The sequence below is a fragment of the Mandrillus leucophaeus genome, unplaced genomic scaffold (assembly GCF_000951045.1).
Source record: "Mandrillus leucophaeus isolate KB7577 unplaced genomic scaffold, Mleu.le_1.0 Scaffold49, whole genome shotgun sequence".
Lineage (NCBI taxonomy): Eukaryota > Metazoa > Chordata > Mammalia > Primates > Cercopithecidae > Mandrillus > Mandrillus leucophaeus.
Genome location: NW_012105253.1, coordinates 1,492,607 through 1,508,004, shown reverse-complemented (window position 1 = coordinate 1,508,004; position 15,398 = coordinate 1,492,607). Strand labels below are relative to the sequence as shown.

The window sequence follows — 15,398 nt, the reverse complement described above, 5'->3', positions numbered from 1 at the left end:
GCAACAGAGGCAAGGATGCCGCAACCGCCCTACGAGTCCCCAAGGACAGAGTTCCCGCTCCACGTGGTTGCCAGCCCAAGAGTTTCTAGAGTTCCTGTTTCCAGGATTCTCCCATCCCATAAGGGGTTCCAGCCTGGGGCGCAGAGCTGAGAACCCCTCAGTGGCTGCCAACTGCTTTGTGGAATGTGAGAGGATCGGAGAAAGGGCTCCATCTGGGGAGAAGGAAACAAGCACACTGATATTAGATGGGAAAACTGACTGTGGACAGGTACAGCTGCAAAGTCTTAGGACTCAAACATAATTAAAATACCTGAACATCCTAGTAGTTAGAAAAATACACCTGGAATTGGAACGCATCATGGGGACAGGGCTAAAGTTGCCGGGGGATCATCCTCTCCACACACCGGCCATTAGTCAGACTCTCTCTTGACCACTTTGGCCTGAAGCCTTAAATGACTGCAGTGCATGGAGACGGTCTGCAGGAGGCTCATTAGAATGACCTGGAAAAGAGCTCCTTAGCTCAAGGAAGTAGAATCGGTGAAGAAGGAAAGGTGGTAGGAGAGTAAGAAGCTGGGCCAGCGTCTACACTCTCGGGGGAGAAGTGTTCTTACTTGTCGGCCAATTTGTAGCTCAGGTTTTCAGTCTGGCTGTGGCTGCCCTTGGCCGGCCTGCACACTGTCATCATGTCAGCACCGAGGGGAGCTCCAGGTCGCCTGGGGGGACAGGGATGCACACCCAGTGAGCCACGACAGCAGGGCCTCCCTCAGAGGGGAGCAAATCTAGGCCCACACTCCAAACTATTTATCCCTGGTAGGTTCCACCCAGGAGCAGGGGGTAGAAAGAACACACAATTTGGAATCTCCGGCCTAGTAGGTAGAGCAAGGGTGCAATCCTGAGGTCCACCCGGATTCAGAACTCATGCCACCCTCTTTATATATATCTTTTTTGCTCATTTGTTTTTTTGAGACAGGGTCTGGCTCTGTTGCCCAGGCTGGAATGCAGTGGCATGATCTCGGCTCACCACAACCTCTGCTGCCTGGGCTCAAGTGATTCTCATGCCGCAGCCTCCCCAGTAGCTGGGATTACAGGTGTGCACCACCACCCTTAGATAATGTTTGTATTTTTAGTAGAGATGGTTTTTCACCTTGTTGGCCAGGCTGGTCTTGAACTCCTGGCCTCAACTGATCCGCCTGCCTCAGCCTCCTTAAGTACTGGGATTACAGGCGTGAGCCACTGCGCCTGGCCATCTTTGTATATATCTTTTAGTTAAGTTCACCAAAAATTTTAAGAATACATACAAACTTACAAAGCAAAACATAAATAACAACAAGACCCAATGCTTTTTCAGGCTCTCTAAGAACCACTGTGATGAGCTAATAGTCCCCAAAGAAGAAAGTAGTTGCCCTTTTATTTGACACAAGACATCAACCACACACCAAAGTGGAACTGTCTCCACAGGGATACTCTAGCCTTCTGCGAACCCTGACACTGGGTGTAAACCCACACTGCCCTTGTCTGCAGAGCCCCGCATGGGGAGCCCCTCCCACCTCCTCCAAACTGAGGAGGAAGAAACACCCAGTCACGAGGTCATCTGTCTGGTCTGAGGAACACCAGGAGATGATCTTGGCAAGCCCAGGAATCCCACTGAGTTCCTTAAACCCCCCAAATAGCAAGGCCTGTGTGGACACCAAGGCAGCAGCCTCAGCTCAGAAGTAGCAGTTGAAGACTCTGGTGCCTGACCCCCATATAAACTGAAGGAACTGATTAAACTTCATTGCTTCATAGCAAGTCCCTCCAGAACTCTGTGGGAAGAAGTGTCTCCCAACACGAGCATAAATGGACATGGCTCAGGTGAAGGTGCTGGCAAGATGAGGCCCATCAGAGAAGGCCAACAGCATGGGCCACGCAGTCCTTCTGTAAGGCACGAACACCAGCTAGCTGGTCCTCCCTAGTGGAGGGGAGCCGCCTCCTTGACTACAGCTCAAGGCATATCAAGATACTGGGTATTCACATTACTTTTCCAGGGAAGCCCCCTCCCAACTCCTTCTCCAGTTTCCAAGATTCCTACCCTATTTCCCAGGATGGTTTCCCTGTTAGGTGATGGGACGGCTGCCGGATGTCCTGGCCTGGGCATCCTCTTCCTCCAGAGAAATCAAAGAGCAGAACTTCAAGACATGCAGGTAGCTCTTGAGAACAAGGAGATGAAGGGAGGAAAGCCAGAGAGGAAGAGAAAAAGAAAAGGAGAGTGCACATGGGTAACAAACGAACAAGAGGGAGGCTGGGGAACCATGAGCTGAGGGAGCAAGGAAAGGAACAGACACGTCTGCCAACTGTGTGTGTGTGGGTGGACAGGAACATGGAGCTCTGGCCTGTCCATGGAGTTCAGCTGTCCCCCTACCCAGCAACTCAGCACCAGACATTGTAGGGCTCGATCTATGTTGTAACCAAGCCTACTTCTTTAAAGTAGCCAGGCCCCAGGGCTTGCCCATCCCATCATGCAGCATAGCCCTGAAAGGCCTTTCAGGGACAGGAAGGAACTCATTGTCCCTCTTACAAAGCTCCGCAGAGCTGAAAGCTTCTGGAGTCCCTCCACTTGGCTGGGCCCACAGACACTACTCTTCTGTCCAGCATCTGGCAGAGGCCCCAGTGGACGTCAGGGAGAATAGCCCCTCCCCACCACTGCCACCACCCTCCACGCAGACCAAACCCACAAGAATCCAACCTTGTTCCATATGAGCCAGCAGCTCTCTTCCAAGCTGGCATCCCCTTTCATTGGCACTAGGACAACGTGGCAGGCCGTGTGCAGGATGCACCAGAGGACTCAAAGATGAGGGAGACACAGTCTCTGCCGTCATCGACAGCACCAGGGCTGTGCCTGAGTCACAGTCAACTCTGTAACTCCTCCCATGCCCTCAAGAAAACAGTTTCCCTATAGTTCTCAGGAAGCACAGCTTTTCCAAAAGGAAAAAAGTCCACTGTGTCTAATGCACAGAGATGCATGTGTGAACCTGGAGGTCAAAGATCACAAAAAGCACTTAAACAACATGGTACTTAAGTGAACTCACTTCCCATCAGGGAGTAATAACTTCCAGCACAAAAACCACGATCTCTAGAGAAACGGCTGATGCCGTATACTGAGAAGCAAGTGCAGGGGGCTTCAGAGGCTGGCACTGAGGGGGCATAGAATCCCCCTGCACACTCAGCAATCAATCCATCAGCATTTCTGAATTCACAAAAATATTAAAAATGCTGCTATAAAAAATTGACCGTTCCCTTTTGTCTCTGATGATTAGCAATTGTTAACTGGCTGGGCACGGTAGCTCACACCTGTAATTCCAGCACTTTTGGAGGTTGCGGTGGGCTGATCACTCGAGCTCAGGAGATTGAAACCAGCCTGGGCAACATGGCAAAACACCGTCTTTACAAAAACACAAAACTTAACCGGGTGTGGTGGTGCATGCCTGCAGTCCCAGCTACTTGGGAGGCTGAGGTGGGAGGATCTCTTGAGCCCAGCAGATGGAGGTTGCAGTGAGCTGACACTGCACCACTGCACTCCAGTCCAGGTGACAGAGTGAGACCCTGTGTCAAAAAAACAAAAAACAAAAAACAAAAAACAAAAACCATTAATTAAGTAACGAACCCAGCTGAATTTGCTAGTTGGGAGTGCTCTGTGACTTAAAATACCATGATAAACTTCATTATCACTTTACAGGTCCGGGATTGTGAGATAGAACTATTTTCCAAAGTGTGGTCCATGGGGGATTAGTTCCAGTCAATCTGGGGACCCTGTCAGACATGCAGATTCCTGGGCGCCTCTCCAATGTACCAAGACGTACCAAAGCGAACTGTCTGAGGGCTGCTCTGGAATCGGCATTTAAATATGGTAAATCAAAGGCCACAGAGGCCAATGTCCTGGCCGGGGCATCTCTCACTCCCAAGAAATCAACGGTCTGGGCTTCAAGACAGCTTGAGTTTTTACACAACCCAAGGTTCCTTATTTCTTTTTAGGCAATTTGGTCTTGTGATCCAAGCAGACTATATTCCAAGAGAGATAATGGAATGATTGATAGTAATAACACATTTTCCTACTCAACTGCTTTCCATAAAAATAGAACTTTCTATTAACCAGATGGGCTTATTATTAATAATTTTAATTAGACTGGCTGTGCATGGTGGCTCATGCCTGTAATCTCAGCACTTTGGGAGGCCAAGGTGGGCGGATTACTTGTGGTCAGGAGTTTGAGACCAGCCTGGTCAACATGGGGAAATGCTGTCTCTATTAAAAATACAAAAATTAGGTGGGCATGGTGGTGGGCGCTTGTAATCCCAGCTACTGGGGAGGCTGAGGCAGAAGAATCGCTTGAACCCGGGAGGCGGAGGTTGCAGTGAGCCAAGATCGCCCCACTGCACTCCAGCCTGGGCAACAAAGCGAGACTCTTTTTTGAGACTCTGTCTCAAAACAAACAAAAAAAAAATTAGACTAAAAAGTCATACAAAATTTTGAAGCTAGCTGATGAGTACACAAGAGTTCATGTAATTTTTGTAGGCTTGAACATTTCTGTAAGTTTCAGAAACTAAGTCCTACAAGCTGAAGAAAAGTATTTTTAAAATTCTAACATCTATAGCTGATGATGTTTATCAACCCAGTCCATAATCTAACCCTGTTGTTCCTCTTGCTGAAGTGAATACTGTAAAATCTTTTCTTGGCTCAAAAATTTTGTTTGGCCATTGACATGATGTTGACTGGAGGGTTCAGAAGTTAAGAAGCTGGGTGGGACTGGTCTGAAGGCAGTGAGTCAACTCAATTGATTATTCACAGTCAGTTACACATCCAACTCCTTATTCTACTCTTCCCCTCTCTTCCCCTCTTCTCACTACTGCATTTGACTAGTATCTTTGTGGGATTTTTTCAAGTATTCTTTTTTTTTTTTTTTTTGGAGACAGGGTCTCGCCCTGTCACCCAGGCTGGAGTGTGAGCCTGAGAGAAATGTCCTAAAATTTCATAGCGGTGATAGTTGCACAATACGGTGAATACACCACAAGCCACTGAACTGTACAGTTTAAGATGGTGAATGTTGGCTGGGCGCAGTGGCTCACGTCTGTAATCCCAGCATTTTGGGAGGCAGAGGCAGGTGGATTACCTGAGGTCAGGAGTTCGAGACCAGCCTGACCAACATGGTGAAACCCCGTCTCTACTAAAAATACAAAAAGTTAGCCGGGTATTGTGGCACATGCCTGTAATCCCAGCTTCTTGGGAGGCTGAGGCAAGAGCATCACTTGAACCCAGGAGGAGGAGATTGCCATGAGCCAAGATTGTGCCATTGCACTCCAGCCTGGATGACAGAGTGAAACTCCATCTCAAGAAAGAAAAGGAAAAAAAAAAAAAAAAGATGGTGAACGTTATGTGCATTCTATCTCAGCAGAAATAAATTATGTAAGTACAGTGTATATTCCGTGAAAAAAATAAGATACATGCACAGGGGAAGAGGTAGAGTGAGGAATAAAATCCACACAATTATAATTTCCCAGTGCTCTTTACTAATCTAAACTTGATATGTTAGCTCTGAACCATAAGTAAATATGTATTATATATAACTGGACACCAAAAGCGTAATATTTGTTATACTAATTTTTTTTTTTTTTTGAGACAGAGTCTTGCTCTGTTGCCCAATCTGGAGTGCAATGGTACAATCTCAGCTCACTGCAACCTCCACCTCCCGGGTTCAAGCGATTCTCCTGCCTCAGCCTCCCAAGTTGCTAGAATTACGGGCATGTACCACCACACCTGGCTAATTTTTGTATTTTTGGTAGAGATAGGATTTCACCATATTGGCCAGGCTGGTCTCGAACTCCTGACCTCAAGTGATCTGCCCACCTCGGCCTCCCAAAGTGCTAGGGTTACAGGCGTGAACCACTGCGTCCAGCCCTGTTAAACTAAATTTAAAAATAAGGTTTAGGGCCAGGCGCAGTGGCTGACACCTGTAATCCCAGCACTTTGGGAGGCTGAGGTGGGTGGATTACCTGAGGTCAGGAGTCCGAGACCACCCTTACCAACATGGAGAAATGCTGTCTCTACTAAAAATACAGAATTAGTCGGGTGGTGCATGCCTGTAATCCCAGCTACTCGGGAGGCCGAGGCAGTAGAATGGCTTGAACCCGGGAGGCGGAGGTTGCAGTGAGCCGAGATCGCGCATTCACTCCAGCCTGGGCAACAAGGGTGAAACTCCGTCTCAAAAAAAAAAAAAAAAAAAGTTTAGCTGAGTACAGTGATGCAAGCCTGTAGTCCCCGCTACTGGAGAAGCTGAAGCAGGAGGACTGTTTGAGACTAGGAGTTTGAGGCTGCAGTGAGCTGTAATGGCATCTGTGAATAGCCACTGCAGGCCGGGCGCGGTGGCTCATGCCTGTAATCCTAGCACTTTGGGAGGCCAAGGCAGGCAGATTACTTGAGTCAGGAGTTTGAGACCAGCCTGGCTAATGTGGTGAAACCCTGTCTCTACTAAAAATAGAAAAATTAGCCGGGCATGGTGGTGTGCGCCTGTAGTCCCAGCTACTTGGGAGGTGGAGGCAGGAGAATCACTTGAACCCAGGAGGTAGAGGTTGCAGCAAGCCGAGATCACACCATTGCACTCAAGCCTGGGTAACAGAGTGAGACTCCATCTCAAAAAAAAAAAAAAAAAAAAAAAAAAAGCTACTGCACTCCAGCCTGGGCAACACAGCAAGACCCCATCTCCTAAAAAATAGTTTAGACTACTCTGCCTATGGGGTAGCCCTGCTTTGCCTATGGAGCAGCCACTCTTAAAATTTAAAAAAAAGAAAAAAAAAAAACCCCACTGCTTAGATTGTGAAACAAAAATAAAGTATCAGGACCTCCAACTCACTATGCCAAAGGGAAAATAACAGCTTGGGAACTGAGTTACACACAAAAAAACTGCCTTCCTTTTGTTCCCAAACAGATAGCTGTACTTTCACATGCTAACTTTATCTGGTGTCAAATGTAGACCAACTGAGAGTTGGATGAATACACAACTGACTTTTCCCCATTCCCTTCGTTTCCCAGGGAAAAACGTGGATTCACTGAGCACTAATCAGAGCCTCATCAGAATGTGACCACTTGCCTCACTACCTACCCTTCTCCCCTTTTTTCTTTTCCTCCTTCCCCTCCTGCTCACTGTTCCACTTTCAAACACTGAAGTCCTCAAAGCCTCTTTGGAAAAAGCACAGGAGACACAGATCTTTTTAATTTTTTAATTTTTTATTTTTTGGGGACAGAATCGCTCTGTCACCCAGGCTGGAGTGCAGTGGCGCGATCTTGGCTCACTTCGACCTCCGCCTCCTGGGCTCAAGTGATTCTTGTAACTCAGCCTCCTGAGCAGCCGGAATTAACAGGTATGCACCACCACATCCAGCTAATTTTTGTATTTTTAGTAGAGATCCGGTTTTGCCACCTTGCCTAAGCTGGTCTCGAACTCCTGGCCTCAAGTGATCCACCTGCCTTGGCCTTCCAAAGTGCTGGAATTACAGGTGTGAGCCACCGTGCCTGGCCAGGAGACAGGTTTTACTGGGACTTGTGTTTCTTTTTCCCAGGAGTCTCCTCAACCTTGGCAAAATAAACCTCTAAATTGATTGAGAGGCCTGTTATTTTTTGGTTTACAGGATTGTAAATTATTACATATTAATAAAATTACATTTTAAATAGTTTTTGTGTTGCAAATAAAGCCACGGCTATTCAGCTTTCGTGATTCCAATATCTCTTAGTTTTATCAGCTTATGAAGAGCAGGCAAAAAATAAAGAGGAAACCATAGCAATTACAGTAGAACAAAAATTGTTGTTTTCTTGTCTGAGCATTCCTAGCAAACATATCTGGAAATTATTTGTTTCCAAAAACAACTTGAGAAATAAAAGCACACAATCAATGTAATACAACTCTTGCTGTGTCTAACTACATAGTGCAGATCATTCTGGAGTCTCCATGCTTCATTTTCCTCATTTTCTTTAAACAAAACTTTTTTTTTTTTTTTTTGGAGATAGGGTGTGTTGCCCAGGATGGAGTGCAGTGGTGCAATCACAGCTTCCTGCTGCCTCGACCTCCCTGGGCTCAGGTGATCTTCCTACCTCAGCTCCCCACTGCCCCAGGTAGCTGGGACTACAGGTGTGCACCACCATGCCTGGCTAATTTCCATATTTTTTGTCGGGACAGGGTTTCACCATGTTGCTCAGGCCGGTCTCAAATTCCTGGCCTCAAGCACTCCTCCTGCTCTGCCCTTCGAAAGTGTTGGGATTACAGGCGTGAGCCACTGCACCCAGCCAATGAAAAGGTTTTAAAAAATTTAAAATGGGTTGCTCTAGGCCTATACATAACTTTATTTATCTGATTCATTATATTGTCAGAAACAAACCAATATTTTCGCATTTGGAAGAAGATAGAAGATAGAAGAATCTGAAGCAGATGAGGAATAAGAGAAGCCAAAGGCAGTGTGCTGCCTCAGAACAACACCTGGGGACAAATTTGGTGAAACTGTGGACTGCATCCTTCTTGGACCAAATGCTTAAACTGTGCCCTGCACAAAAGCACCGCACATCAAGCCCTTAGAGCACCACACCAGATAGATGGAGGCAGTACCAAAGGTACAACTTCTCTGCTAACAACCAGAGTCTGCCCATTTCTAGTTCTGCATTTTTTTTTCTTTTTTGAGATGGAGTCTCACTCTGTCATTCAGGCTGGAGTGCAGTGGCACAACTTGGCTGACTGCAGTCTCGACCTTCCTGGTTCAAGTAATCCTCCTGCCTCAGCCCCTCAACTAGCTGTGACTGAGGCAAGAGCGCGCCACCCTGTCCGGCTTTTTTGTTTTTTTGTAGAGACAGGGTTTCGGGGTTTTGCCATGTTGGCCAGGCGGGTCTTGAACTCCTGAGCTCAAGTGATCCACACACCTTGGCCTCCCAAAGTGCTAGGATTACAGGTGTGAGCCACTGAACCCAGGCCTACATATCATTTTTCTTATGCTTAATGCGTCCACCAACAAATAACTGGATAAACAAAAGTGTTCCACACATACAATGGAATAGTATTCAGCCATAAAAAGGAATGAAGTTGAGATACACGTTACAACATGGATGAACCCTGAAAACATTGTGGTAAGTGAGAGAAGCCACTGACAAGAGATCATACATTGTGTAATGCAATTCTCAAGAAATTTCAGAATAGGCCAATCCTGGCCGGGCGTGGTGGCTCACGCCTCTAATCCCAGCACTTTGAGAGGCTAAGGTGAGCTCAGGAGTTCAAGACCTGCCTGGCCAAAATGGTGAAACCCCACCTGTACTAAAAATATAAAAATTAGCCGGGTGTGGTGGCCAGTGCCTGTAATCTAAGCTAGAGGCTGAGGCGGGAAAATCACTTGAACCCAGGAGTGGAGGTTGCAGTGAGCCGAGATCACGCCACTGCACTCCAGCCTCGGCAACAGAACGAGAGACTCCGTCATGCACACACACACACACACACACACACACACACAGTGGGCCAATCCACAGATACAAAAAGTAGATTAGTGGTTGCCAGGGGCTAAGTGAGGCGGGGAAGTGATAAGTGACTGCTAATAGGTATGAATTTTGGGGGCGGGATGATGGAAATGTTCTAAAATTATAGAGTGGTGGTTGTTGCACAACACAGTATACTAGAAACCACTAAATTGTATGCTTTAATGGAGTGAATTTTATGGTATGTGAATCATATCCCAATAAAACCATTATTTAAAATAAAGAATCAGCAGGGACAATTACTAAATGTGAGGAGTCCCGGACCCACCCTAGACCAAACGAAGCCCACTGCCAGAGTAGGATGTAGGAATTTACATTTGTAAGTTTCCCAGAGAGTTCACAGGCATAGTAGTAAGAGTTGCTGGTCTAGAGTTGAATCCTGGGGTTTATTTTCATGTCACTTGCATTGTCAGTCAGCATAAGAAATACTCTATTTTGCCCTCTCCTTTGTAAGGCAGTATTTTTAAAAATTAATTAATTAATTTTTTTGAGACAAAGCCTTGCTCTGTCGCCCAGGCTGGAGTGCAGTGGTACCATCTCAGCTCACTGCAACCTCTGCCACCTGGGTTCAAGCGATTCTCGTGCTTCAGCCTCCTGAGTAGCTGGATTCCTCACATCCAGCTAAGTTTTGTAGTTTTAGTAGAGATGGGGTTTCACCATGTTGGCCAGAATGGTCTCGAACTCCCATCCTCAGGTGATCCGCCCGCCTTGGCCTCCCTAAATGCTGGGATTACAGGTGTAAGCCACTGCGTGTGGCCTGCAAGGCAGTATTTTACTCCAGTAAATACTTCTGTTTCAGAGCATCTTGGGAATCTGATGCAGGTGTTACCAGCACAAAGTGCGTGCACCTTTTCCTCGAACCAGATGCTGGTGCTCGGAGATGCTGCTCTGCTGGTTCTTCCCTCCATAGCCTTCAATATCAAGGCTCCCCTGTACTCTAAAGGAGGCCTCAGGACCAGGAGCATCACCGGAGTAATTTCAGGAATTTCTGTCATTATAAATACTCAGTCATTGACAATAATACTTTCTTTTAACAACTTGAAGGCCGGGCGCTGTGGCTCATGCCTGTAATCCCAGCACTTTGGGAGGCCGAGGTGGGTGGATCACTTGAGGTCAGGAGTTCGAGACCACCTGGCCAACATGGTGAAACCCTGTCTCTACAAAAATACAAAAATTATCTGGGCGTTGTGGTGGGCGCCTGTAATCCCAGCTACTTGGGAGGCTGAGGGAGGAGAATCGCTTGAACCTGGGAGGCAGAGGTTGCAGTGAGTCGAGATCGCGCCACTATACTCCAGCCTGGGTGACAGAGCGAGACCTTCTCAAAAAAAACCAAAAAAACAAAAAACAAAAATCTAACTTGATCAATATTTTCTTGGCCAACACCTGTCAGTTTGTTTGACAAATGAAGTCACTGGGAATCTGTGGCTCGGGCAGTCTGAGACTGCAGACTGGACTGATCACACTCTGTGATGTGCCGGATGCCAGAGGCAGCTAAAGATGCAGATCATTCTCACTTTCATAAACCCAGGAAGGGTTTTTTCACATCTGCAGAACATTCTAACATATAGAGATGCATTTCGCTACCTTAGTAGGATAGAAACACACTTTGGACTTGACAATATTTGCGAATCATGCTTTTTTACCATTCTCTAGAGGGTGAAAATAGAAGTGCAATTTAGTGGCCACCTTGGATAGGAACACTAAATTACAGTGTGTAGAAAGTTTCAGTGGCAACAGTTCTCCAGAGTTAACGCTCGATAACTGCCAGGGTCACCTCTCTGATCAAGGCTAGTATGAGTTTGCCATAAATCATTAAAGCATGAGTTACAAAAGTTATGAAATATGCTAATACAGGTAAAGTATGGTTTAATAGTCTGAATTCAGATAAATATATTTTTTGAATAAAAAAGTACACTTCCTTTTGTGTATTACAGATCACCAAACAGGGAGGAGTCAGGTTCCAACTTACTTCAACTTCTAAATATTTAAACTTGCTCTTCCTTCTCTCTGTTCTCAGGTAGGCCTAAAATTGTTCTCTGCTCTCAGGTAGTGTTCTAAAATTGCTGGTGGTGAGGGGTTGCACAACTCCATGAATACACTAAAAACTCTGCACTTTATTTATTTATTTTGAGATGGAGTCTCACTCACTCTGTTGCCCAGGTTGGTGTGCAGTAGCGCAATCTCAGCTCACTGCAATCTCCGCCTTCCGGGTTCGAGAAATTTTCCTGCCTCGGCCTCCGGACTAGCTGGGATTGCAAGTGTACACCACCATGCCCAGCTAATTTTTGTATTTTTAGTAGAGATAGGGTTTTGCCATGTTGGCCAGGCTGCTCTTGAACTCCTGACCTCAAGTGATCTGCCTGCCTTGGCCTCCCAAAGTGCTAGGATTACAGGTGTGAGCCACCACGCCCAGCCAAAACTGTACATTTTAAATGTGCACACATTAAACTATACACTTTAAATGGGTGAATTGTAAGGCATGTGAATTATATCTCAATCAAGTATCTCAATCAAGCTATTATTTAAAAAGAAAATTTTAGGCTGGGTGTAGTGACTCACACCTGTAACCCCAGCACTTTGGAAGGCCAAGGCTGGTGGATCACCTGAGGTCAGGAGTTCAAAAACAGCCTGGCCGACATAGTGAAACCCATCTCTATTAAAAATACCCAAAAAATTAGGCGGGCATGGTGGTGGGTGCCTGTAGTCCCAGCTACTCAGGAGGCTGAGGCAACAGAATCGCTTGAACCCAGGAGGTGGAGGTTGCGTCAAGCCAAGATTGCAACACTGCACTCCAGCCTGAGGGACAGAGCAAGACTCTGACTCAAAAAAATAAAAAAAGAAAATTTTAAACTGAAGCTAAAAAGAAAAAGACTATTATTAAATGGAAAAAACGTTCATGTTTTAGTGTTAGCCAAAAGAAACAGAATCCAAAAGCTTGTGTCCAAAATGAATGAAACAATGTTTAAAAGGGGCGGGGGAGGAGGAATTTATTACTATTCAAAACTGCACACAAAAGAAAATGACTGGAAGTAAATTTAATGAGGGAGTAACAGTAGTTGCCATTGGGTAAGAAACTTTGATTTTTTTTTTTCCATTCTCTAATATCTATATTTTTAACAACAAAACCCCCCAGGTTTCCAAATTTTCTATAATGAGCATGTATTATAGTTGCTATTACAAATACAGCAGGCGAGGGAGGCATATAAGTGCTGCTGTTGTCTGTGGGTGTCTGGGTCTGCTCTGCGGCGCCCAGCAAGCCCCACAGCTGCCTTGCAGCCACGACCACAGCTGCAGGGCATCCAGCTCAGGTGAGTCCATCACTCTGCACCTGTTTTGCTTTGCCATTGTATCTCCTGAAGGGAAGGCTAAGTGATACTTTATTCTCATTAGCTCCTTTCCCTTAGAGACAACCAAGATTTAGATCCTGTTCTACCGTAACCACATCCCAGTACAGATGTTTCAATGGGTCCAGAGTGATTATGTGGAAACCAATGGCTAAAGGGAAATACAGTCATCCCTTGGTATCCTCGGGGGATTGGTTCCAGGATGTCACTCAGATACCAACATTCATGGATGCTAATGGCAAAGTATTTGGATATAACCTATGCACATCCTCCCATATTCTTAATTTAAAAATTATTATTATTATTATTTGAGATGGAGTCTCGCTCTGTCACCCAGGTTGGAGTGCAGTGGCACGATCTTGGCTCACCGCAACCTCCACCTCCTGGCTTCAAGTGATTCTCCTGCCTCAGCCTCCCAAGTAGCTAGGATTACAGGCACACCCTGCCACGCCCAGCTAATTTTTGTATTTCTAGTAGAGACGGCGTTTCACCATGTTGGCCAGGATGGTCTCGATCTCCTGACCTCGTGATCCGCCCACGTCGGCCTCCCAAAGTGCTGGGATTACAGGTATGAGCCACCACGCCCGGCTAAAAAAATTTTTTTAAGAGACAAGGTCTCACTCTGTGGCTGGGCTGGAGTACAATGGTGGCATCATGGCTCACTGCAGCCTCAACCTCCTAGGCTCAACTGATCCTCCCACCTCAGTCTCCTGAGTAGCTGGGACTACACGTGTGAGCCACTAGGCTCAGCTAACTAAAAAAAAAAAATTTTGTAGCGATAGGGTCTTGCTATGTTGCCCAGACTGGTCTTGAACTCCTGGCCTCAAGCAACCCTCCCAGCTTGGCCTCCCAAAGTGCTGGGATTACAGATGTGAGCCACCATCAGGCCTGGCCCTTCCACATATTTAAATCATTTCTAGATTACTTATAATACCTAATACAACCTAAATGCTATGTAAATAGTTGCTATACGGTGTTGTTTAAGAAACAATGACAAGAGAAAAATACTCTGTACACGTTCAGTACAAATGCAGACACCCTAGGCATAACTACATTGTACACATCTGCAACGTAACACATTCTGGAATTTTTTTTTTCTGAGTATTTTCAGTCTGTGGTTGATTGAATCCTCAGATGCGGAACTCACAAATACAAAGGGCCTGTTATAGTCATGTAATTCATTCTTGCAATAGTTGTGCCTGCTTCTCTCAGGGAACAGAGTGACACCTGGGAGAAATGTAAAATAGATTACTTTGCCCTCTGACAGTTTGCATTCTCACACAGGAAATAAGATGCACATGAATGTCTCCAGTACAAAACACAGTAACATAAGCAAAACAGGTGAAAGTGAACGCCATTTGTGGAAGAGCAGCCCTGAGTTAGGCTTGAAGATTGGGCTGAATTTCGTTTCGGGTACGTGGCTGGAAGGCACAGATATTTGCATAATCTCAGAATGACTAATATTTAAGGAAGTACCAACCACTGAATGAAAAGCAACACTGTTTCCATAAGGAGGAGACGCCCAAATGATTTTTAGGGTCTCTTTGCAGGGGTCAAGCAACACACAAACCAAGGCAGAATCTGTGAACACAACTTGTGTAGACTTTCTGAAAGCTGTTGTCAAGGTGATACCAGAAGCATAATGACCTTTAAATTTTTAAATTTTGGGCTGGGCGCGGTAGCTCATGCCTGTAATCCCAGCACTTTGGGAGGACGAGATGGGCAGCTCACTTGAAGCCAGGAGTTCGAGACCAGCCTGGCCAACACGGTGAAACCATCTCTACTGAAAATACAAAAATTAACCAGGCGTGGTGGCACATGCCTGTAATCTCAGCTACTCAGCGGGTTGAGGCAAGAGAATCGCTTGAACCCGAGAGGCAGAGGTTCCAGTGAGCGAAGATTGTGCTGCTGCACTTCAGCCTGGGTGACAGAGCGAGACTCCACCTCAAAAAAAAAAAATTAATTTTGAAACAATTTCAAGTTTACAGAACAGTTGCAAGAATAGTACAGAAAATTTATATACTCTATACAAATTCACCAAGGTTTCACATCCCCTCCACCTCAAACTGTTAAAATGATCTTTTGGAGGCTCAGCTTAAATGAGTGCTATCCAGCCATCAGGAGCTTTCAGTGCTCGTGAATATAAAAGAACACAGAATTTTACAACCCCAGTGTACTGAAGTAAGCATGCCCAGGTCCGAGAGACAATTCAACCCCCCGTCGCAGCCCCAACCATCCACCAACCCTCCAGGAGGGCACTGAATACCTTTTCCTTCTTCTTTTTTGTGGAGATGGGGTATTGCTATGTTGCCCGGGCTGGTCTAGAACTTCTGGACTCAAGGGATCTGCCCACCTTGGCCTTTCAAAGTGCTGGGATTATAGGCATGAGCCATCACGCCAGGCCCCTATGACTGTTTTAAACACGAATCTGTATCCACATGGCTGGAGCTGACTAAACTTTGGCTGCTAAGTAAACTAAAGCCCTCATTAAGTTTGCCTCTAGACTGGCCCAGGAAGTTTGG

General features: G+C 46.0%; 1 protein-coding gene across 1 annotated transcript in view; it reads right to left on the bottom strand.

The window, feature by feature from the left end:
* Nucleotides 1-15,398, bottom strand: part of DENND2A (DENN/MADD domain containing 2A) — a 156,309-nt gene that overhangs the window by 124,079 nt on the left and 16,832 nt on the right. The window contains exon 2 of the mRNA XM_011995498.1: nt 612-713. The gene's annotated coding sequence lies outside the window, so the exon portion shown is untranslated. The remainder of the gene's footprint in view (nt 1-611; nt 714-15,398) is intronic.